The sequence below is a fragment of the Melanerpes formicivorus genome, unplaced genomic scaffold (assembly GCF_026170545.1).
Source record: "Melanerpes formicivorus ecotype bairdi unplaced genomic scaffold, bMelFor1.0.p_v2 SCAF_19, whole genome shotgun sequence".
NCBI classification, from domain to species: Eukaryota; Metazoa; Chordata; class Aves; order Piciformes; family Picidae; genus Melanerpes; species Melanerpes formicivorus.
In genome coordinates this window covers 7,755,852-7,780,668 of record NW_027142371.1, presented here as the reverse complement: position 1 = coordinate 7,780,668, position 24,817 = coordinate 7,755,852, and the positions used below count along the sequence as shown (strand labels likewise).

Genomic DNA, 24,817 nt, shown 5'->3' with positions numbered 1-24,817 from the left:
AAGCAGGTGGTGGAGTCACCATCACTGGAGGTGTTTAGGAAGAGACTGGATGGGGCGCTTGGTGCCATGGTTTAGTTGATTAGACAGTGTTGGATGATATGTTGGTCTTGATGATCTCAAAGCTCTTTTCCAACCTGGTCTGGTCTGGTCTGGTCTATTCTATTCTATTCTATTCTATTCTATTACTGGTTGTCATTATTATGCATTTGTTCATTATCCTGTTGCATATTTAAGTGTTAATATGGAGGAAATGTCTCTATGTGGATGTAAGATTGAGTAGATCTTCCCCTATATATGCAAAAAAAAATTATAAGCAATGCACACAAAAGAAAATATAGCAGATTCCTAGAAAACTCTCCACTGTACTACAACTACAGAGCAATAAAACTCATGCAAGAACTCCAGCTACTTTAGAAGTAAATTGGAATTGAGTTTGACTTTCTGTTTTTAATATTTCCTCTAGGCAATGCTGGCGAAGTCTTCTGATAATGTGCTGCAAGACTTGTTTAAATTTCCCCAGCTTGATAAACAAACACACAATTCAGAAGTAATACTTAAATATGAAAGAAGTAGCTGGCACTGCTTACAGCCAGAAAAAAGAAGAAAAGAGGAAAGGAGATACGGCGTTGTAGAAACTTTCTTTCCTGTGCCTCAATCTGTGAGCTGCATCAAATAAAACTAAATCCATTCCACTATGCAATTTCCAGAGCAAGAACTACCTTGCAGCTGCTGTATTCATTTTTCTTGAAATAGCCAAGATGCAGTCTAGCCCCATTAACTAAAATCTAGCACTTGATTTACTCTTAATAGCAGATAGTCATCTAATGCCATGTATTTATCAGCATATGCATGAATATCTGCACTCATCTACATGCTTCACAGTTTCTGTTGTCAGTTCTCACACCATATATGTAATGAGAAATGCATGACAGAAGGACTGCAAGTCAGTTCCTTAAGGTTTTCAACTGTGTTATGTAGCTTTTATTGCTAAGAGGAGAGGAATTAGAAACCCACTGAATCCTTAGGTATGATCTCTTTAGAATGAATTGCTCTTACAGTCTCTACTCTCCATTTCTCCTGAATAGGTTTATGATCAGTTTTATCTCACTGATAGAAGTGTTTATTCTAAAGCCTCTATTCACAGAAAACAAATCAAGTCGACTTCAGAACATTCTGAGTGATCAGAATTTGATGTTCTCTGTGACAAAACAATTGTTTTCCACCATGGCAGTGCCTTCCAAGAGCAATTCAAAGCATCTGGCTAACTGTCTTTTCATTAAGTGTGGTGGATTATGTGTACCTGGTTCAAGCGGTGCAGTTTCAGAAAGCTGCTGAATGGGAAGAATGGAAGTATGGAATTCCAAGTATGGAATTAAGATTAGGTACTTCTGTCAGGAAAGACTAAAGAAAAATCTGCTGTTTCTTGATTTCTCATAGCAAATGTACAGAGATAGAGAATCACTTACAGCTTGGGCAACAGCTGCTTGGCACATAACTGCTCTGAGCCACAGCTCAAGCAGTGTGTGGCACCTAGCCTTAGAACATGGGTTTGTAAGAGCTAGGTCAGCAATTATTCTCCCCGGGTTAAAGCTTTCAGGTGAAAAAGGCTTTAAATAAGAGGTTAAGCCAGATTTCTGCAGCAGGGAGTTTGAGCAAATCTATATTCCTTTATGTTGCAACAATTCAGTGATGCTTTACCCATCTGGTGCTGCTTTTCATCAGGTAAGGCTGTAGCAAACAGCTGAGGGACAATGAATTCTTAACGTCGTGAAGCTCTTTTGCTAGGGAAAATGTTGCTCTTATATGGGAAAACATGCCTCAAACCATCAGTATTTACCTTAAAAAAGATATAAAAAACTTTTCTCAGGGGAAAAAAGAGCAGCTTAGAAAGAAGACTGAAAGAATTTTAATCCTAGTGCATCAATTTTCAGAGTATGCAATACACATACAAGCTCTAAGTGTTGCAGAACAGCATCTACATAGCAAAGCCTAGTGGGGTAAAGTTAAGCTGTTTGTGCCCATGAGGCATGGTATTGTCTTTAGCTCAATGATCACTTTGATTTCCATAGCAGGAGTGCGACAGAAGCACTTCTGCAAGTCAGAGCCCAGAACATGGGGTTAGGAACTGAGAAATTAAAGAACACAATTAGTGATGAGCTGTCTACAGCAGGGACTCTGGCAGAAGCACAGCCATGTCCATACGCAGCACTGCAGGTGAGCTAGGAAAACCTGAAACCTTTTTCTTTTCCTTCTACCATCCTTTTCTCACTTTATATTGCACGTGAGAACTTCAGTGCAAGTGTAACAACAGTTCCAGTAGAAAATGGATTTATTTGCTGCACATCTATAGGCTTGAACACCCATTTTAATCCAGATACTGAAAAAGACAAAACACCCTGTGAAAAATGTCACACACAGTCTTGTAATAAATTGTGGCATTTTTCTGCAAGAGGGAGAAAGACTGAAGTGAGATAGCATTGGCCCTTTTTTTATGCTGACATTTCCTAACTTTAGCAAATCTATTTTTGATATGCTTCATAATGTTATTCTAATGTAAGATGCAGTTTTGTAGCAATGCCACAGGTTTAGGAAAATCAGTATTCCAGGGGGAAAATAAAAAACCCAGCACATGTGAATGACACCTATATAATCCATCACTACCTTTTGGATTTGCTTTAAAAACGTTAGAAAACTTCTAAAACCTTCTGTCTCTTATCACAGTTTAGCATCACTATCTCAATAGCAAGCTCTCCATGAACCAGAAGCTTTGCCAGGCTTTCAAGAAATGCTGAAAGGTTCTTGTGACCTCTTATTAACCTATTTTCATGGCCTCTGCCTGCTCATAGAGGTCTCAGGGGACAAAGCGGTTGCAAGAAGTATTCAAAATGAGGTAGTTAAGCAACTAAAGGCTACTGCTCACAGTAATTAACACAAAACAAAACAACAAAAATACCCAAATCAAGCAACAAGTTGACTTGAAAATCAGGCAATTAATAAAATTCCTTTTGGGAAGTTTTTAATCAATCTACAAGTTCATATTTTGACTGGTAAACATATTAACGTTTAGTCTTTCTTAAACTCATTATAGATAACATCAGGACGATGGTCCTGTGGCTTCTGATGCCTTGTCAAAGTTCTGATTTGTTTACTGTTGAAGTCAGTGGAAGTTTTTCACCTCTATTTCTGTGTTCAAAGCTCCAATATATGCTTATCTCTGCTTACTGGTATAATTCATTCTGCCTTCCCCCATCTGTGTATGGGCTCCATGCTTTAACTCTGCAATCTGCCAAAGCTATACTTTAAAAAAGGACATCTATGCTTTAATGAAGCTGCATGCCTTGGACATTCTTAAATACATGTGGTTTGGCTTTGTATGACTAGAAAATGTTCTTTAAGGAAATTTTCTCCTCTGGGGTATTTCATGGGCCTCCAAGTTACACTTCTGAGTCTGCAAATACTATACAGAATCCTTGGACAGTAGTTTATGCCATTGCCTATAGCAGGGACCTGTGAGACCCAAACTTAATTCAGGATATTTGAAAAGGTCAGAACTTCTTATCAGAAGATTAAGTCTGAAGCAATGATCTTCTAGTGGATTTTAAGACTGGTATCTCCTTCAATTACTCCCTCAAGGGTCAAGTGATGCCAGTCTCATCCATATGTTCCTGTCTCGCTCCGGCTGCTACCCAGAATGGGAGAAGATAAAAGAACATCACATCACAAATCTCCAAGCTGCTGCTGTCCTCTTGGAAGGATTTTCCCGATGGCTTTACTTGGCCTACCACATCACAAGCTCTTAAGAAATCTGCAGTTTTGTACTTAATATAATTTGTATGGATTAAATTAATTTCATTTTGGACACTGGTTGCTTGCCAGAAAATCAGAGCCTAGAAAAAGATGCCCAGGAAAACATGGTTTCAGGTGTATTTCTGTGGAAGAAGTCTTGTATATTTCCCTCCCCCCTCCACTCCCTCCCCAAGTTAAGGACAGCAAATGCTTGAAGAACTTCCAACACTTGAAAGGCTATACAAACTATTTAGAAATTCAGGGAAGAGCAGCCTCCTTGCCCCTGTAGATATCGTATCACAATCATAGTTTAGCAGTAGGGAAAGGCTTAAACACATGTGGAGCAGAACACATGCTCCACAATCCATATTGCTCACAGTACAATACCCTCAGCATGCAGGCTCAGAGATTACTGCTGGTCCTGAAGGGAGTAGATGTGCAAATGGATAACCTGAACTCAAGTATGAAAAGAATACAAAAGATGCAAATCACAGAGCTTGAGAACACTAGTTAGTAGCTGGTTGCCAAGGGAAAGGAAAATACTCTCCAAAGGAACAGATAATTTTCCTTAGAGGAGCTGTTGCATCTCCCTGTGAAATATTATCATTGGGCTCTACTGAACAGAAAATCTTAAATTAAGGGAGTTCCTAGTGGGATGCAGGATGTCTCATCATCATACCTGTGTGTATATTTGACTAAGGGATACTGGAAGCTGAAAATCAACCACTGAACAGAAAGCTCTTGCTGTGTGCATTCTGAATGCAGTGTAATTAATACCATCTATTCATTCTGACTAAGCCTCCCCTATGATGGGTCTAAGCATCACTGTTGCCTACGAATGAGATTGAGACTATCTGCTGGAAAAACTAATCCAGGGATGGATGCTTGCTTGTAAATAAATCTAGAAGCTAACCTGCTAATAGTGCCACAACTCAGAGGGGATAAAGCTTGTTACAATATTTTTTATTTAAGAGACTAGTGGTGGGGGGGAAAGTAGAAAAAAACGAACACCAAAACCAACAAACCACAAACAAATCCCATTGAGGCTCCTTTGCAAACATGCTGAATTCATGAGGATGAAAGGCAAGTCAGAAAAAGGTCATGCCTATTAATTTCAATCCTTGTGCAAACCCAGCATAGTCTATACATGTCTCGTCAGATTTGTGGCGTTTGGGAAAATACATTTGTATTCCTTTAATGCTATTAATAGTAGCTATGCTCTGCATTGCTAAGTGTATTTCAAATGGTATCTTTTGCAGTTCTGATACACTTCAGTTAAATGCAGACATGATACTGTAGGCCTATCATTTACTATTTCCATCACACTAGCACCTTATCACTTGGTGAAATCCTTTATACTCTGAAAGGTCTGTTGATAGGATCGAGCAGTTTTGTGCTTTCTACTATTAGTTTTTATCTTGACATCTTAATAATGTGGCAACATCTTGTGATGTTTGGAAATGCAGCATAAGGAGTGAAGGGCAAGATTTGAGAGGAGCCAGGTCTTCCCCATCCTATTAGCACTGCTCTTTGTGGCTCATGTCCTCAGCCACACGATGGAAAGATACTCGTCTCATCCCACTGACATCCCTCTTCACATGACATCTATTTTCAGCTCTACAATGAAAACCATTTCCACTTTGTATGGGAAGAAAAAAAAAATTAAAAGTCTTCTTTTATCTTAGAATAAAACCAAGTCCCTTGTAAGCCTCTCTGTTAACACAAGAAGAAGATAAAGCCCAGTACAGGACAGTCTACTGTCAGCATGCTCAGCTAAAGATCATGGAAACCAGGGTCCGAGTTTTATGTCAGTCACAAAGAGACGATGTGTCTCAAAATGCAGAATATTTTTCCTCTGCATTTCCTCACAGGTTTTAGCAAGAAAACAGTCCTGGATCTAAGATAATTTTGTTACATAGAGGTGAAGGGAGTTTATCTCTGCAGAAGAACTAATTAAGAGAGGACGCACGTGGGACAAGTGTTAAGGATCGTGAACTTATAAGACAAGAGAGTTTAGCAAATATCTTCAGGGCTTCCAACCACATTTTGCTTAGTGAAGACACCACACCAAGGTCCTGCTGGCAGGGGGATAAAGAATGTGGGGATGCAAGAAACATAATTTATAAGGACTGTGTAGTAGCTCTGTGCCATGAGAAGCCCTTTGACTTCTATTGTATACAGCTAAGCCAGATTTGTCATCTCACTTTCACTTGACAAGTTCATTGCTGATGAAGTAAGTGTCTGATTGCTCAGCAGAAAAGCAAAGGATTGTATTACATGATGGAAGACATTCAATACAGTCAGGCTGGGAAGGAATTCAAATATAAGATTAAAAGGTAATTAAGAATGGTTGTAGAACACTAATCTTTTAAGTGGGCACAGATGAGTCAGTTTTCATCAGTTTTGTTTACACCACGTGTGAAAAGTTGATGAAGACTGGCTTTCTACTTTGCCTGCATGAGTATTCAATAGTGAAGACTGTATTAGTAAGTGAAGGTGAAATAAGAGCTTATAATGTAGCTGATGGGACTGTATATCAAAGCTGCAGACAACATGCACAATGTAATGGATGTTTGGTAGCTGGGGAACTTAAATCATTAACATGGGAAGGAGGAGCTGAATGAGGCACTAAAATGGAAATTTGAGCACTAATTGTTAAACTCCCTGACATAATAGTATCAACAACAATCTTCTGTTCTATCTTAATTTACTAACCACCAAGAGTACATTCATTAATTAGGAATCTGATCCTACTAGCAGTACAGTCAGAGAGCAATTTCACTTGTGTGGGTAAGTTCACTGAAGTCGAAGTCATAGGCTTCTGTGTTTGCGGAACTGGATACTTGATGCAGTATAGCAGCCTGGATATAATACTCTAGAGTCCTATAAAAAAGAGATTCCTTATCAACATAGGGACCAAGCCAGCTAAGTTCTGCTGAAAAAAAGTCTTTAAACATCTGGATCCGGATGTTAATTTGGATGTTCATGTTATGCTGGAGGTTTCAGAATGAGCTTGCAAATTTACAGGTTCTTGGTTTAGGTCTGGAGTAATGTGACCTAATTGTGGCCTTCCAGTATCTGAAGGGGGCCTACAAGAAGGCTGGGGTGGGACTTCTCAGGATCTCAGGTAGTGACAGGACTAGGGGGAATGGAATGAAGCTGGAGGTGGGGAGATTCAGGCTGGATGCGAGGAAGAAGTTCTTCACCATGAGAGTGGTGAAGCCCTGGAATGGGTTGTCCAGGGAGGTGGTTGGGGCGCCGTCCCTGGAGGTGTTTAAGGCCAGGCTGGATGAGGCTCTGGCCAGCCTGATCTAGTGTGGGGTGTCCCTGCCCATGGCAGGGGGGATGGAACTAGATGATCCTTGTGGTCCCTTCCAACCCTGACTGATACTATGATACTACTATAATCTCCACAGAGATTACTTCTCTTCCACAATCCCACAGCCACGTATCATCACTTCCATGAATGAGCTGCAGCCATATTAATTCATGTCACATAAACCTCCTCAAAGGTGCATATATTTACCCATATATTTTTTTTTTTTTCCTGAGGAAAAGACATATAGAGACAGGAAGAGATAATCTAATAGCTGCTTTGCAAATGAATAAATCACTTGCCAGTGTCTCATCAAGAAAAGCAGGCATGTGCCCTAAACACCATTTCTGAGGTTGATGCTGATTAGGAATTAGAGCTGGGGTCATATATGCAAGAGGAAAAGTTCTCTCCTTGAAGGTTACTATTCATGTAGCCACTAGCACAGGTGCTTTGATTTGTGGTTCATTTTCTGGGGATACATTTTGTAAGTACAAGTTCTCCTCACAGTGAATTTCAGCCCTGCAATATGCAAAACTGAAAATGTATGGTCAGTTACACGGTCATGCCCTCTGTGATATGAACCTTTCTAACAGCAGACCTCGGGTTTCTTACTGTTTGACACTCTTGTGAATATGTACATTCTACAGCCAAGGCCATGAAGGATATTAGGTATGAAATACAAGCAGTCTTTCCACCCCCAGCCTTTGTGCAAGATTAGTTCCAATGAAGCACATCTCCATCCTCAGTTCTGTTAGACCAGCTACACCACTGCTAGTAAAGTGCACAGGAGATGGACAGGATATTTGCTATCATGGCATACAGACCTTGGCAGCAGGAGCATGGTCTGATGAAGAGCTCAGGGGTCATGGTGCCTGTCAGCTTGGGAGTTTTACTCAAGGCCTTTCTGCCTTGCTTTACCTGAATGAAGAATTAGCATTTGCATTAAAATGGTCTTTTTGATTAAATCAATGAACCTGTAAGACAGGATTTATCATGAAGACTTTAATAGAACTACTGCAATAAGCTGTGCTTCACTGGAATATAATTTTTCAAGGGGAAAAAGGCCATTTTAATTACAGTCACTGCAAGCTTTCTCCAGGATACTGTATACCCCTTGGTCTTAATGCTATGCTGAGGATTTCTCTCCAGTATTTCATTGCTGTTTTCTGTAACTGCTACCACCACTTTGGGTTTGAAAAGGAAGAACAATAAAGAAGAAGAAGGTAGATCATCAAAACTAAGCTGGGGAATCTGGCTCTTTATCTGGCTTATTAGTAAATGCCTGGTAAACCTAAACACCTTAAATTGTTCTATTAGGCTTCTTTGGCTTCTTAATTATGGTTATTTTAGGATACATATTAGCTTGTTCAACTTTGTGACCAAAATGAAGAAAAAGTTTTTAAGGTTATTTTTCTTTTAAAAGACACAAGAGGTTGTGGTTTTGTTTGGGGTTTTTTAATCATTGTAAGGTAAAAACATATAACTTCTGAAAGCTCGCCCCTGGTTTGACAGAAGTATCCTAAACTAGTAAGTTCATTGGATTTTTGTCAGAGTAAGTAGTGAAATGTTAATAGAGGCAGCAGTGAGGTACTGTTCGCTGTGGGCTGCATATTTTTAAGAGACGCAGACCTGTTGAGGAGAATGGAGCATTCAGAGGAAAGCAGGGCTCAGAGCACTGCAGTGGCTCCTGCATTGCCCTGCAAATTTGGGCATCTTGTCTCTGTGGGAAGGGCAATGACTGGTCACTAGAATAGAGGAGCAAGTGGATAGGTGAACAATCTCACCCTGAGCTGTCTAATCCACAAGGGGTTTAAGATGTGGGAGACCATGACTCATCTGAAGATACAGATGTTTTAGGATTGAAAGGAAAGGAGTTAGGGAGCAGGAGGCACAGTCCTTCCCAGAGAGTGCTCTGTCCAGCACATCTGCCCTGGAGGCAGACTGCCTGTTTCCAGTACAAACTGTGAGCAGACCAAAATAAAGAAAGATCAGGGGGAGGAAATTACTAAATGATTTAACAACTTGACAACATTTTCAAAACATGATTAGGATCTTAATTGTGACAAACTTCCAGTGAGATTTATGTCTCCGCACACCTATCTGTAGTTTTCAGAAGCACCTGAACCCATTAATTTGTAATGTAATTTGGTCTTCTAAATCACTACATTAAAAAAACCAACCCAAAATCTAATTTAGTTTCTCTCTGCTCACCTCACCACCTCACACCTTCAGCCCAAAACACAGGCATGAGAATGACTGACAAGTTTTCAAGTCAGCCAGCAATATCTGAATATCCAAATTAACAGTTATCCACTCAGCACCTCTAATTTATTATTTCACAGTATCACAGTATCACTTAGGTTGGAAAGGACCTTGATGATCATCGAGTCCAACCTATCAACACAGACCCCATGACTAGACCATGGAACCAAGTGCCATGTCCAATCTCCTCTTGAACGCCTCCAGGGTCAATGACTGAACCACCTCCCTGGGCAACCTGTTCCAATGACGAATGACTCGCTCGGTGAAGAACTTCCTCCTCACCTCGAGTCTAAACCTCCCCTGGCGCAGCTTGAGACTGTGTCCCCTTGTTCTCGTGCACCATTAGAAATGATGCTAATTTGATACACAATAATCCTGGGAACAGCTTGCTCAAAATCCCTTCAGAAACTCTGTGAGAGATGGTTCTGCCAGGTAAGTGAAATACCAGGAAGTATGGGGATGTTATTTTACCTACTGCAAATCAATCACGGGTGCTGTTTAAAAGGTCATTTGTATGTAAGCGGAAAATTTTTATGCCCCTGTTTAAAGGCTCCAATGTTATATGCAGAGACATAAATTCATGGAACTCTGGAATACTCAAAAAAAAAAAAAAAATAATGCTCAGAGGCTTATCTGTAAGAATCAATTACCTGCAGATTCACAAAATTTCATGAATTATTAAAGAAAATCAAAGATTGATGTGATCTACTTCCACCCATTTGCTTGGCAATAAAAGCAGCCAGTTTTCCTTTCTAGGAATATTTCAGAACTTGAAATTTTAAAGCTGTTTTGATGTGAGATACATCTGGAAGAGAATGGCTTATTCACTGTAATAGAGTTTAATTGCAATCGTACATAGATGAAATGCTATTTGCCATGAAAGAAATACTACCTGCTCATGAAAAAAAAAAGAACAATGTTGTACTTTATCAGTGAGAGATTGTTAACAAAAAGCAGTAGAGATGGGTGCTCTGCTGTTTTTCATTTTAATTGTGCAATGAAAGTTGAACGTGGGCTACCACAGCAATGTGAGGAGGCCACATGTCAATGAATAGCCTGGATACTGAATATCAGCAGGACAAATTGCTTCAAACATATTCTTGTCTTTCTCATGGAGTCACCTGAACTTAGGACCAATGTTCTTGTCAGTGAATTCCTTCAAGAAAAATCATAGAATCAACAAGGTTGGAAAAGGCCTCAAAGATCACCAAGTCCAACCTGTCACCCAAGGCCACATGACTAGTAGACCATGGCACCGAGTGCCACATCCAATCCCCTCTTGAACACCTCCAGGGACGGCGACTCCACCGCCTCCCTGGGCAGCACATTCCAATGGCTAACAACTCTCTCAGTGAAGAGCTTTCTCCTCACCTCAGGCCTAAACTTTGCCTGGTGCAGCTTGAGACTGTGTCCTCCCGTTCTGGTGCTGGTTGCCTGGGAAAAGGGACCAACCCCCTCCTGGCTACAACCATCCTTCAGGTAGTTGTAGACAGCAGTAAGGTCTCCCCTGAGCCTCCTCTTCTCCAGGCTAAACAATCCCAGCTCCCTCAGCCTCTCCTTGTAGGGCTTGTTCTTGAGGCCTCTCTCCAGCCTCATTGCCCTTCTCTGGACATATTCAAGTGTCTCAATGTCCTTCTGAAATTGAGGGGCCCAGAACTGGACACAAGACTCAAGGTGTAGCCTAACCAGTGCGGAGTCCAGGGGCACAATGTCTTCCCTGCTCCTGCTGGCAACACACAACATATAAAACTAGGACTTTCCATCTGCATATGAATACAGGTTGTACATATTCACACATTCATGGCAACTGAAAGTTGGCCAAGTAACACAGAACTGCTGAAATTCTGAACTCAGCAAGGTACAGATCTGTGCCTCTGGTTGTGCACTCTTCCAAGGAGAATTTTTTCCTTGAGGGAGTCTCCTGCCCTGCTTGTGTACCTTCTGTGCTCCCTCTCCATACACCTTGTAGTGCTGGCCAGCACATACCTGTCTGTGTTATCCAGAGTCACAATGTTTTACAAAATCTTAAAAGAAAATGTGCAAGTACTTGCAAAGCAATTTAATGAAGTATGAATGCCAGTAATTTAGGATGCCTATAGGAAGATTTTACCATTTCACACAGAGTAACTAGCAGGATAATCTGCCTTTTTTCTTGAAGGTAAAAGAGCCAATATATTCATCTCACTGCTAAAACCTTTACTAGAACTTGAAACCATTACTAAACTTCTGTTAACTTACATAAAAGAAGATGGCTCACAGTCCTTGCAAGAGCTTGTCATTACTCATCAATATCTGCATGCTGCTACAAGGACTTTGATAATTTTCTTCCTATTGAACTCATTTTAAAACCTTAAATAGTTTCCTGAGATCAGCTAAATGTCCTTTCTATAGCAACTGCTTTTAGTAAAATTCACTCCCATCTTGTCTCATCTTGTGTCTGCATTAGATTCCCCCTTTTTATGTATCATTGTGATCTAGATTTTCCAGTCCATAGTTTTGCTTTTTTCTTAAAGCAAAACCAAACAACTCCCTTTAGCAACATCCTAGTTTTCCTTTTGATTAATTTCCTTGATAATTCCTGCAGGTAACTTCCTGTCTTTTGTGATACCAACCATCTCCTTTCTCTTTGAAGGATCAGAGACACTGCCTTACTCTGTGTGACACTGCACACTCTGTGTGACGATATTTGGAATCAGAGATACTCCAGAGGGTCAAAACCTTGAGTCATTTGCCAAATGTTGTGTCTAAATTAAAGGCTTACTAAATTCTCTTACAGAAGAGAATTAAATTAATTGAAATAATAGGACAAAATAAAACATCCCCTTAGACTCACACACTTGCCTGAGAAGAAGCAGCATCTTTGAAATTCAAGCAGCTCCCTCTTCATGAGGGCAAAAAGTGTATGTTCTGTTTTCCTACTATATATATTAAGCCTTGATAATCTTCTAATTAGCATTGAAATTTTTAACTACCCAGGGTGAAGTGAGTCTTTGACAGGGCATTCAAATCGTTAAAACACGAAGAAGTAGCCAGTCTAAGATATGGCATGGTTCTGAGAAGCATCTCTTGAAGCCATTTTCAATTCAGTAAGGAGCCATTCTTCTTCCAATTCACCTCTGGCTCTACAGTACAGGCTTTTTGGGGGTCTGCATGTGGTTTAAGTAGGGCAGTGTAGAAAAAAATGTCCAGTGGAGGCAACTTCCATAAAGATAAGGGAAGAGCTGCAAAAATCCTCCAGTCACTGTCAGTGTGGCCAGAGAATTGCCATCAGACTCAGATAGCATGGCAGTGACATGCCCCTGGAGGGCCCTGGAAGGGTGCCTGGGGCAACAGGAGGTGGAAGAGTTTATTTAAATCCTTTACTCCTGGTCTGTGAAAGAACCAAACTTAAAAGCTGGTGATTTGGGTTATTGATTAGATAAAGAATCAGATGTTTGGTTTTGGACATCCATTTAACGGAAGAAGTAGGTGATGTGCCAGGACCCTCACGACAATCTTTTCTTATTAAAGAATGGATTGACAGGAAAAAATAAACCAAGAGATTCTCTGCAAATCCAAGTATCACATCTCACAGAGCTACCCTTCACACGATAATCTGCATCTGATTAGTGGTTACAAGAAGAAGAAGAACAGCCAAAGTGTCTCTTTTTGTTATATTCTCCTAATAGCATGAAAAAACAATCAAAATACACAAAGACAGGATGTCCTCTAGTGCCTTAAAAGCGGCATTTAATGCATACATTTCTTTTCTACCTCCTTGCTTCACTGAGTACCAGGACAAGGAGTCTCTCTTGTGTCTCATTTCAGAGATAGCTTCAAGCTTCTTTTTCAGAGAATGATATTATTTTGGACTGTTAGCATTATTGTCAGTGTGAGGTCTTAGAATAAAGGCTGTTTAACCACCTATTTCAACAGATACAATGATACTGTGTATCAGAAGATGTGAAACAGATTGAAAGCTGAGATTGAAACCCAACACTTGATCTTACCATTTCTTGCACTTGACAAAGCACATACCTGTCTGTTCCTCTGCAGCAGAAAATTGGAAAGATGTTGAACAATGTGGAGCCATTTAGCTTGATCTGAACACTTTAGAAATATAGTGGGGCCAAAGTTACTGAACTCCGACCATGAAACAAGAAAGCACTGATCTACTTTCAGTTAATGGAAAAGTTGGAACCAGCCACTTGTAGATATGTCCTTTCTTGAAATATTCTTTGGGGGTTTTGGTAGGCATGTGAGTTAACAAATGACTTTCAAATCTCATTAAAATTATTATATTTCTAATTTATTTTTTTCCTCGTTTTTATGCCTCTAATTACTTTGCACAGATTCTTTAAACATGTGAGCACAGAAAATCAACCTGGATGGGTTGAGTACCTGCTTCATTGCAGGGCTGCTGTACCCTTTCTCCTCTTCTTTTTCTAAGCAAAGACACTGTGCTTTGGGAGGGAGAGGACAAGCCTTTTTTTTTTCATTGCAGCATTGTGGATCAGGTTTATATTAGAATAGAATTAACCAGGTTGGAAAAGACCTTTGAGATCATTGAGTCCAACCTATCACCCGACACCATCTAATCAACTAAACCATGGCACCAAGAGCCCCGTCTAGTCTCTTCTTAAACACTTCCAGTGATGGTAATTCCACCACCTCCCTGGGCAGCCCATTCCCATGGCTGATCTCTCTTTCTGTGAGGAACAACTTCCTAACATCCAGCCTAAACCTTCCCTGGTGCAGCTTGGGACTGTGTCCACTTGTTCTGATGCTGGTTGCCTGGGAGAAGAGACCAACCCCCACCTGTCTACAACCTCCCTTCAGGTAGTTGTAGACAGCAATGAGGTCTGCCCTGAGCCTCCTCTTCTCCAGGCTAAGCAACTCCAGCTCCCTCAGCCTTTCCTCATAGGGCTTGTGCTCCAAAACCCTCCCCAGCTTAGTTGCCCTTCTCTGTACACACTCCAGCTGTCAAAATCTTTCCTAAACTGAGGGGTCCAGAACAATATCACATTCAGATATCTTTGATTTAAATCTTTCTTTTTTTCTCTTCTGCTTTTATATGCAACCTACTTCCTTCCTGAGAACTATATAGAGGGGCAAGTCCTTGGTTTTAATTTCAGTCAAGAGGTGGAAAAGTAATATGAAATGTAAAATTTCAGTAGCAGCACCAAAAGAACTGCTGCTCTATCTTTTAATTTCTACTCCTTCACACTTCTTGTGTGTTGCTATATCTTCATGTATGTAATTTTAATTTGCCTTGCACACAAGAATCACCAGGGAACCATCTGACATCAGTAAGTCATTCAGATCTTAAACTAATCAAAACCCATCTGTGCTAAAGGAAAACAAAAATTCCTTCACTTCAACAGAAAGATTAATGTCACCTTTCCCAACAAGAATTGGTGGCCATGCTCAGTGGGAAAAGCTAACTTAGTCTGTGTTACTGGCAGGGGCCAGAAAAGCTGACAGCACTAAAGGACACAGCAAAGACAAGGAAATCAGAGACTTGAACTAAAACAGTTCTATGCAGTTTGCAGTACTGAAAGCAAAGAAAAGTGAGCAGTAGGCTATTCATATGTTTTGAATTTTAAACAAAATAACATTAACAACAAAAGTTGTTGAACAGTGGAACCAGAATAGAATAGAATAATAGAATAGAAGAATAGAATAGAATTAACCAGGTTGGAAAAGACCTTTTGCATGATCGAATCCAACCTATCATCCAATACTATCTAATCAACTATACCATGGCACCAATGAAGGATGCTACCCACAGACTTAATCCTGAGAATGCTTCCATGCGTGAGCTCCATACCATTTTACATTACACCGAAGGCACCTGCATTTATGATTACTGGAGGACTGCTTATGTATTGATCAGCGCACCAGCAGCTGTAATAAACAGTTAATGAGTCTGTTAAGTCCTGTTCTGCTCTTCAAACAGAACATTCCTGCAGCAGGAGACAGGAGCTCAGTCCTACTGTGAAACATCTAAGCCTGGAAATGTGTGATGTTAGGTAAGCAGCAGTAAATTAATTACACTAAATGCTTTTGATATGCAAGCAGAGGATATTGGTATAGATGCTTGCTCACTGCAGGTGAGCACAGGATTGCTGGCTTGGTGCAGAAATTACTGAGGGGTATTTTATACTTTTTTCATTTAATGGAAATTAAACTACATTTTAAAGATTATTTTGATGTTCATCTTTTTGCATTTCCTTGGACTCTCTATAGACATTTTAGTAGCCTCGAGTGCTTTAATGGGGGAAAAAAAAGTGCAAAGTGTCAAACCTACATCAGGAATAAAAAAAAAAATACATGCAGTGAAGAGCAAGGAATTGTTATTTTCTGAGGAGTATAGGGTCTTAGACAAAAAAGAATCACAGGGTGAACATGAGATGAAGTTGTAAAGGTGTTTCTGAAGGAGGACACTTCTGAAAGTGCATGTTGCTCAGCAAATTTGAGGCACTGGGAGAGAGGTTGGGAAAGGGCTGAGAACAAAACATGTTTCTCTCTGTTACATGAATCCATGAATCCTTCTTGGAAAGAATGGGTGTAGCAGAATAGATCACAGAAAATTTCTAATCGTGTTCTGCCATCTGGGAAAAGAAATCCTTCCACTGCATCTAAAGCCTATGCCTGTGTCTTACACTGGCAACAAAGACTGAGGCCTTAATGTAAACTGAAAGTATTAAACATTTCAGCTCAAAGGCAATATTGCTCCTGCTGAGCACATTCTGCTTACTCCACTTTCTCATAATTTTCAGTTAGAAAGACTGAGTTGAAGTCTGAGTCTTTCAAAGTGTAATAGAAGTTTTATCCACCTTCAAGCTAGAGAAGACACAATTACTGGGAGCATAAGATCACAACCAATTATAGTTTGATCATTGATGCTGCGACTCTGATGGGAAATTTTGCCTAAATATACAGTCAGAGTGTAAAAGACTTCTGAAACCATTCAATCCTGTGCAAAATAGAGTGCAAGTTTAGAGAGGCATTGGAAAGCTGGGTAAGGTGATAGGAAAAGCAGCTAGCTGGGGAGTTTCTTTAGGGCTCTGAAGTATAAAATTTGCATGATTTTATTCTTGTGCAAACCCAGCAAAATATAGGATTGACCCTGAATGAAATTAGTGTATCCTGCAAATTCAGTGCAAAGTTTATTTTTTTGGAAGATGCAGTTCTTACCTGCAGAGAATTTTTAGCTCCGTTTAATGTGAGCTCCTTTATTATTAAACCTCTCCCAAAGATTGAATAGTCCTTTCAAAAGGGGAGAACAGGCAATTTACATTGATGTTTAGACCAAATTTCAACTTTACTTGGTATAGATGCCCAAGCATCCTAGATGAGGAAAAAAGACTTTATTTTTTTTTCCTTTTTAACCTGTTTAGTAATCAATCAAAGCCCTCTAATGGCAAAACAAAATTTGACATACTTGTCTGCTTCAACTCTTCTAAGCAATGCAGAGTGTGTGGATCTAAAGTAATCCTTATTCTCAGCATGCATAGATAGATACAAGAGATAGTGCTATATTACCTGTGACATTTTGCATTTACATTCCAAAAGGAGAAGTTCAGGCACAAAAGCTGAGACTCCTGCTGACTTCTTCAGGAATTGCCTCAGACTGAACCCTCTTGTGCAAGAGATCTGAGCTGCAGCTAATTTTATTAGGCACGCTGCCTTCTGGTTCCCTATATCTGGAATTATATCCACTGGTCACAGTCATTTGAAAAACCTGGCCAAGGGAGTGACTAATATTTTTTTTCCCCTATAACAAACCCATTAGTGATATTTTATAAAGCTAAGAAAAAAAGAAAGGGAAACAAAACAAAGCAAGAAACCACTCAGTTACCACCCTATTATTCATCTAGTTTAAAAAGTAGCAAAGATGTACATTGGTCTGACCACTTGGTCCTCAAAGTAAACCACTCATCTATTCTGCCTTCAGTCACAAGGGGAATTTTAACAGCTTTTCATACAGCTAAAGAGTCTTCATGTTTAAAGGGACTCTACATTATTGCAAAAAAACCCCACCAAAATTTAGGAAAAGAATGATTTTTCTTCAAGAAGAGTTAAACAGTGAACTGCACCATCCTAGAAGGAAACCCCAAAAATTAAACATTAAAAATGTTTTTCAGGGACTAAATCCAAGCAAAGTTATAAGCATGTATGAAATGTTAGGAATGTAAGTATTGATCTTAAATTAAACTGGTGTGATAGAGGAAGAGATCGTGGACTCACCATTTCTTGGAGATAAATTAGAACTCTTACTAAAGACAAAGAGCATAATCCATCTTCTGGAGAAAATCCTGCAGCTTGTTTACAAAGGACCACAGGAAGCAGTTGGAAGTGTGTGATTATGCTGAGCAGTTAGAGCTGAAATACAGAACAAAGGATGTGTCAGACTGAGTGATTAGCAAGGTAGATACCAATCTATAGAGAAAGATGAGAACACTCCAGCAAAAAAAAGAAAGGGAAGAAAACCTATGAGAGCTGAAATGCTCCAGAAATGTGGAAGATGCTACAGAGACTTAAATAATGTAGCTTTTTGAATCCACAAGGAATGGTGCCAGCAGAAAGGAAAGATAGTCACAGGGTTTTCTCCTTTTTTTCCCTTTGCTTTCCCTGACATGAACTTATTCTCAAATATTGATATTTTGTAAATTTTTCTTTTAAGCTGGGCAAAGTAGACTGGTCTCGATCTCCATTACTGAAACTTGAGGGACAGTGCTTGAAAATTGAATATAAGTGACATAAAGAAAGTAAAACATATAGAAGGTTGTATAAAAACAAAGTCTTTTTGCTGATCAAAATAAATGATCTCCAGACAAGGAGCCTCCAGAACCTCCCTGGGGAGCCTGCTCCAGGACTCCAGCACCCACATATCAAAGAAGCTTCTCCTCATGTACAAATGGAACCTCCTGGGTTCCAGTCTGTGCCCATTGCCCTTCATCCTGCCACTGGACACCACTTGCAAGAGTCTGTCCTTGTCTTCTTGCCTCTTGCCCCTTCAATATTGGTAAACATTGAGAAGATTCTCTCTGTGTCCCCTTTAGAACAGAACAGAACAGAACAGAATAGAATAGAATATAGAATAGAACAGAACAGGACCGGACCAGACCAGACCAGGTTGGAAAAGACCTTTGAGATCATCAAGTCCAACCCATTACCCAACATTATCTAATCAACTAAACCATGACACCAAGTGCCTCATCCAGTCTCTTCTTAAACACCTCCAGTGATGGTGACTCTACCACCTCCCTGGGCAGCCCATTCCAATGGCAAATCTCTTTCTGAGAAGAACTTCTTCCTAACATCCAGCCTAAACCTCCCCTGGTGCAGCTTGGGACTGTGTCCTCTTGTTCTGGTGCTGGTTGCCTGGGAGAAGAGACCAACCCCTATCTGGCTACAACCTCCCTTCAGGCTATGAATGATAGAACTAGTTCAGAATCTCCTCTGTCTGGGAGCAGTCATGTCTCTCAAGCCTTCAGGCAGAGCTTGAGCAGCCCACCACACACATATGCAGGTCTTTCTCTGAGAAAAACAAACCAATGCTTTTCAGTGCCTCTGAAGAAGCACTAATATCTCACCTATGTCATCGTGAATGGAAGGCATAGAGAAATCTTAGAGGACTTCAGTGAATACTAAGTTGGTGGAGAAAGTGCCTAGAAGTTCTGCTGCTTGACAAAAGAATACATTTTCTGTAGTTAATAAAAAAAAATCCTTAAACTAGAGCATATCTCAGCATGCAGCACAGTAAAGATATGCATTGCTGAACAGCTTGACCATACATTCAGGGAACAGAAGAGTCAGAGCTGCTTTATGTTATGTAACAGCGAGCACTCTGCTGGGCACGGCTGTACCGAGGCTGGATGTCTGAGAGTAAAGTCTGAGGAACCCAAAGAAGTGATGGCTGAAAAATCATTACAGCTATAAAGAAAGTTTCACGCAGAGATATAAAAGGAAATGCTCAACTTCACAGTGATGTGGATGCTAATCAGAAAAGAGAAGAACATCTGTTCTGTACAGATGCAGCTTTTGGGTTTTTTGGTCTTCTCAGGAAGAAATTATTTGTCGTCCCAGCATTGTGTCTGTCTGTAAGAAATGATGATAGGAAAAATATAAGTGATATTTTTTAGTGTGATATAACAACTGGAAAAATAACCCTAATCAATTCAGACGAACCATTCAGATGAGCCACATTGGACCCTACCTAGCACACATCTACTTAATGAAATAGAACACCCCCCTCACCAAACCAAATCCCTAATTTGATGTAATAAAATGAGCTTGGGTAACCTAAACTAAGTTCTATGGCTCTGTAGGCAGCCACCTACAAAGGGCATAAAAGTATAAATGATGAAATTACAGGAAGCTTTCCAATGTGTGCTAGCAGCCACAATGAGGTGTGCGATAAGCCACATTTTGTTGTGCTTCATAAATGCAGCAGCGCAACAGTTTTGCACCAGATGATGTGTTCAGTTTTGAAGGAGCTCACAGTGTCTATTGAACTTTCAGGAAATGGCATAAAATTAAATATTGAGCTCTGCTGAAATGTGCTGTTTCCAAATGTGAATTGCTCTTTTACTTTCCGATAATTAAATTTATCATGTTAACCCGGAATCCATATGACTAGACATTTTTTTTTTCACACATAAGCAGATGGCATTCTAGTTGCAAATAAATGTGGCTTCTCTTCGAGCCATTTTGTCTGTAAATACAAAAGGAGGCAGGAGAAAAGTTTTCTGCAGAGTCTATGTCATCTCGAGCTTGGACAAGGCAAACGTGGACAGAAGAAAAGTTTATGCTTAAATGCCTACTGGTATCTGCTTTTACACACTCACAGGGGATCACACACTGCACTGCAGTCTTTAAAAGCCCCACTGTACTGCTACATATGGCTGCAGATGTGTTGACTCCCCTTTCAAATCTCAAACATTGACTCTCTCATGGCTCTGGCAAGGTTGCTTATGCCACTGCCAGTAGCTGCTGCATCCTCCTAGGTTCTACAATGACACCTTGTCATGTTTCACGTCTACAGCTGAGTTGAATCTGCACAAAGTCTGATGCTCATCACTATTCACAGAGAGAGTGATTGCCCATTGGAATGGACTGCCCGGGGAGGTGGTGGAGTCGCCGTCACTGGAGGTGTTCAGGAGGAGACTTGACAGGGTGCTTGGTTACATGGGTTAGTTGATTAGGTGGTGTTGGATGATAGGTTGGACACGATGATCTTGAAGGTCTCTTCCAACCTGGTCTGGTCTGGTCTGGTCTGGTCTATTCTATTCTATTCTATTCTATTCTATTCTATTCTATTCTATTCTATTCTATTCTATTCCTTTTACAACGTGGACCATGGGGGGACTTTTTAGCCCTCCTGGCAAGAAGAGTTGGAAAAAGGAAGTTAAATTTCTCCATCTCCTTTTGAGCCTTCACATTTTCTCTCGACACTTCATACAGACTTTGATTGAAACCCATTTAAAAGGACTCAGCCCCTAAATCCAAGTTCTATTCAGACTTTAGGGAAACATCAAACTGGTCTAATTAGAGCCTCTGACAATCAACACTTGCCCACCTTTTTTTACTTATTGAAATACATAAAAAATAAACATAAATAAAGTTTATATAATGGATGGATACACACCTCCCTGTTTAGGTAAGTGTAGAGAAATTTAAATTGCCAGATACCACTGTCAAAGTTATTAATAATATTTATATAGGAAAAAAAAATAACCTCAGGTAGCACCAGGACTAAGTCCTGATTTACTTTTAGACTTTTTTTAACCCCATTAGAGCTTTTTCTAAAATAGAGTTGTACTATTTTTCAGGTAATAGGATAGGTAGCATCTCTCTTTCTCACTCCCACTGTAATATAAGTTAATAAAACCACCTCTGCTCGGTGAAACCACAGGTGTTGGTGTTTTGGGTTGGGTTTTTATTTTTTGGTGGGTTGGTTTATTTGTTTGCTTGCTTGGGGTATTTTTTCCTCTCTTTTTTAACTAAATATATTTCATCTCACAATTTTAGTTAGCTTCTGAAGAAGGGCTACCAAGAAACCCCCCCCACTATATTCTGATAGATGAGGACAATTTCACACTGCACATTTATACAGATGTCATTTTTCATCAGTTAATTGGAGACAGCTATGCCTCAGTGTTAAGATGGGTTCATACTGATGGTAAAAATAATGACAGCAGAACAAAAATACATGACAAACTGCATTATGTACCAATTAGCAAGTCTTACTCTGCTACTATTATGAGGGACATGAAAGACAGATCCAGATAGAAATCATCCACTTTGTTTTAGGTAAGTTGTTGCAAAGAAGCCATTTCCACTCTCTGAAGCAGTAACTTAGCCCTGGAAATGCCTGTAATGAGGTCTCGCAGGGACCACTTTCTTCATAAGTCTTATTATCATGCTTCTGTGGACCCCAGACATCCTACGCTCATTTTACCATTGGAGACCTAGTTAGACTGGGCAGGAGACAGAGATCAGTGTCTGCTGCAGGGAGTTTTTGCCAGATACTTCATCACTAATGAAGTCAGGATTTATAGGAGTGGCAGTCTTTGTCCATCTTAAATCGTGGGCTAAACAGATTGGGAAGGCAAAGTATAGCTATGGACAGGTAGAGAAAGCGTGGCTGAGGGTGAGAGTGATAAAGAGGTTGGTTCAGTGTGGGCAGTAATTTATAAAATCAGCTGAGGGGAAAGTAAGGCATTTCTGCACAAAGAGATCCATCTCTCTCTTCCTCCAAAAATACCCAAGTTTTTCCTGGGATTTGTTTGTTGTTGTTGTTTGTTTTTTGTTTCTGTTGGTTGGGGTATTTATTTATTTTTTTTTTTCTCCTTTCCTTCATTTTAAAGAGCTGATAAACATATAATGGGAGGCAATGGAAGAAATCTCAGCAAGGCAGCTGAGTGGGTGTTCAGAGTTATAAATGAAACTGAAAAGCTCGGATACGGTATTTATATCATGGCACTGAAGTGAATCACAAAATCACTGTCTGGGCTTGATTGCTTTAGTAACCAACAATGTACTTCTCAAACTACCCAGACATATACACAAATCTGTTCTGAAAAAAATAACCAGAATTGCATAGACTGATTTCAGCTGAAGGAGATCTAATCTGTGAATTCCATGATGATGCTCTGTGTCTTTTGAGGAGAAAGCAGTTTTGAGCAGCATTGAAAGCAGAGCTAAATGGGTACAAGCAATACAGCAAATGGACTTTTCTCAAGTAATTTACAGTAAGCAACAGAGTTAACAGGAAGGTAGTGAACCATGTTCTTATTCCTGAACCCAATTAAATCAATAGTTTCTGCTCTTTTATCAAGGATGAAGGATTATAGCCACTCTGGTTGCTGAATGATAAATAGAATATTGACTGAGGGACACTGAACAATGAATCTAACCTAGCCTGGAAACAGGCTGTTTAAAATAAGCTGAGAAACATTTTATCATTTGTCTTCATAGCTCACTTCCATTTCCTTTGCTCACTTTGGTTGGTGTTAGACACTGATAGGACAAACTCCTGCATGTATGCTCTCTGACGGCTTCCCCTTCAGTCATCTGATCCCTTCTTCATCCTACAGGTAAAGATCTCAATTTTCTTTACAGCTTTGTGATCTGGATGATAAGGTGGGCAAGGACTTAGAGATGCACTGGGACATCATGGTATAATATGGATCAAAAAAATACTTTCTCCAAGAAAAAAACCAGGGGAGAAAGTCAATATCATTTATATAATGGTGCAAGGATTCTCCAGTATTTCACTGCAAATTGGAGGTGGCTTAAAAACCAGGGAAGCAAGACAAGGGAAACTAGACCTTAATATGTGAGTCTTTGTGGAAGATCTCCAGACTATATTTAATGGAAATCAGTTTGCAGTGAGGGACAGCAAATTTCTTGTGGGAATGCGAAAGATCTGCTCTGCTCCTGCAAAGTCAGGGCAGTGCCTCAGCTCCAGCAACAGCAGGAGCCCTGGGGTCTTGCAGTGTTGGAGAAGCTTCCTCACAGACCTTTAAAGTAGGATGGGTGATGAGTTACATTAAACTAATTCATGCTACAAACCCCAAATGACAACAACGACCCACCTGTGTAGCTGCATTTCAGTGGTTTCCTGTTCACACTGCCACAAAACGAAGGATGGCTCCTTTCTTTCTGTGCCAAAATCAGCTAAACCTTCAAAACTCAGCTCATTTCCACCTTCCAAACAGTAGAATAGACACAGATAATTAGTTTTTTGTTTATTCTCTCTTCTTTTTTATAACATTACAGAATCTTCCATCCTGGATTTGGGGTTGACCAATCACTCTTTCTCCAAAAGAGCCAACACCTCTGTGGTTATTTGCTTTCACATCCCATGCAGGTGCCTGGTATTACAGTGCAAACAAACAGCATCTTAAAAGATCTCTCTTCTCATACAAAGCTATATCTGTCTTCTATTGATGTTTGCCCGGCTGCACATCAAATTATAGTCTGGAATTTATGTAAAGTTAATTTATCTTAAGTTGGCATTTTTTCCATATTCTTGCCCTCCAGGGTAAAAACACATAAACAAGTGATTTCTCTATCTTCAACTGATTTTAGCAAAATGGTGTCTTTGTGTGAATTCTGTGCTTGTGTAATCCTGAATCTCATAACCCAGATCTTGAGCTTCATTATCTCTTCATTCAAGCAAACACCATTGGTATCAAAGAGAGCTTGCCCGCACGAAGGACCATGGGTTTATCCCAGGAGAGAAAATACTGCTTAAGCTTCAGAGTAAGTGCTGAACTCTTTAACATTTTGTTTACTGATATTGATTTCTTTGTGCCCAAAGAAATTTTTCTGCTCTGCATAGAGTGAATAGTTGCTTAAATAATTCTCTAGAGGAAATACACAAGCAGAGTTTTTACCAAGCATACAGTTATCCCTGCAACAGTGATAAAGGAGTTTTCCTGCTCCATTGTGCTGTACTGGAGCAGCAATCCAATACCCTACTGGAGAACTTGGCCCACAACATATCACAATCTACCTACTATATACCCATGGACACCTGCAGTCATCTTTCATTAGTTTTGTTTCTTTTCTGAAGGAAATAAAACCATGGAAACTCCTATTGCCTCTCTAACATCTCTCTTACACATTGATTTTAATTGAGTTACTTGACATTCATAGATGGAAAAAAGGCAGATGTGCAGAATCCAGACTCTTTATGAACAGAATATACATAAAAATAACACAGTTGTCCATTCATCCCACCACAAGACATTTTCACATCAGGATAAATTACAAAAGAAAAGAAGAAACTGAGTATTTTTTCATAATACAGTATTTGCTCTCTGCATACATCTCTAAATTCTATCTCTGTCCCAGAGCTGTTTCATGGATATAAAGATATTCTCTCTGCCTGGCTTTGATCATTTTTTAAGCCAGAATTTGTTCTGTCATTTGAAATAGGCTATTTCTCTACTTGTC

The 24,817-nt window shown here is 39.9% G+C and overlaps 1 long non-coding RNA gene across 1 annotated transcript in view; it reads right to left on the bottom strand.

The window, feature by feature from the left end:
• LOC137447122 (uncharacterized) overlaps nt 1-23,557 on the bottom strand; it is a 29,239-nt gene extending 5,682 nt beyond the window's left edge. The window contains exons 1-2 of the long non-coding RNA XR_010988792.1: nt 23,452-23,557; nt 17,597-17,731 (exon numbers count right to left, since the gene is read on the bottom strand). This is a non-coding gene — a long non-coding RNA (uncharacterized lncRNA). The remainder of the gene's footprint in view (nt 1-17,596; nt 17,732-23,451) is intronic.
• Between the last annotated feature and the right edge of the window lie 1,260 nt (nt 23,558-24,817).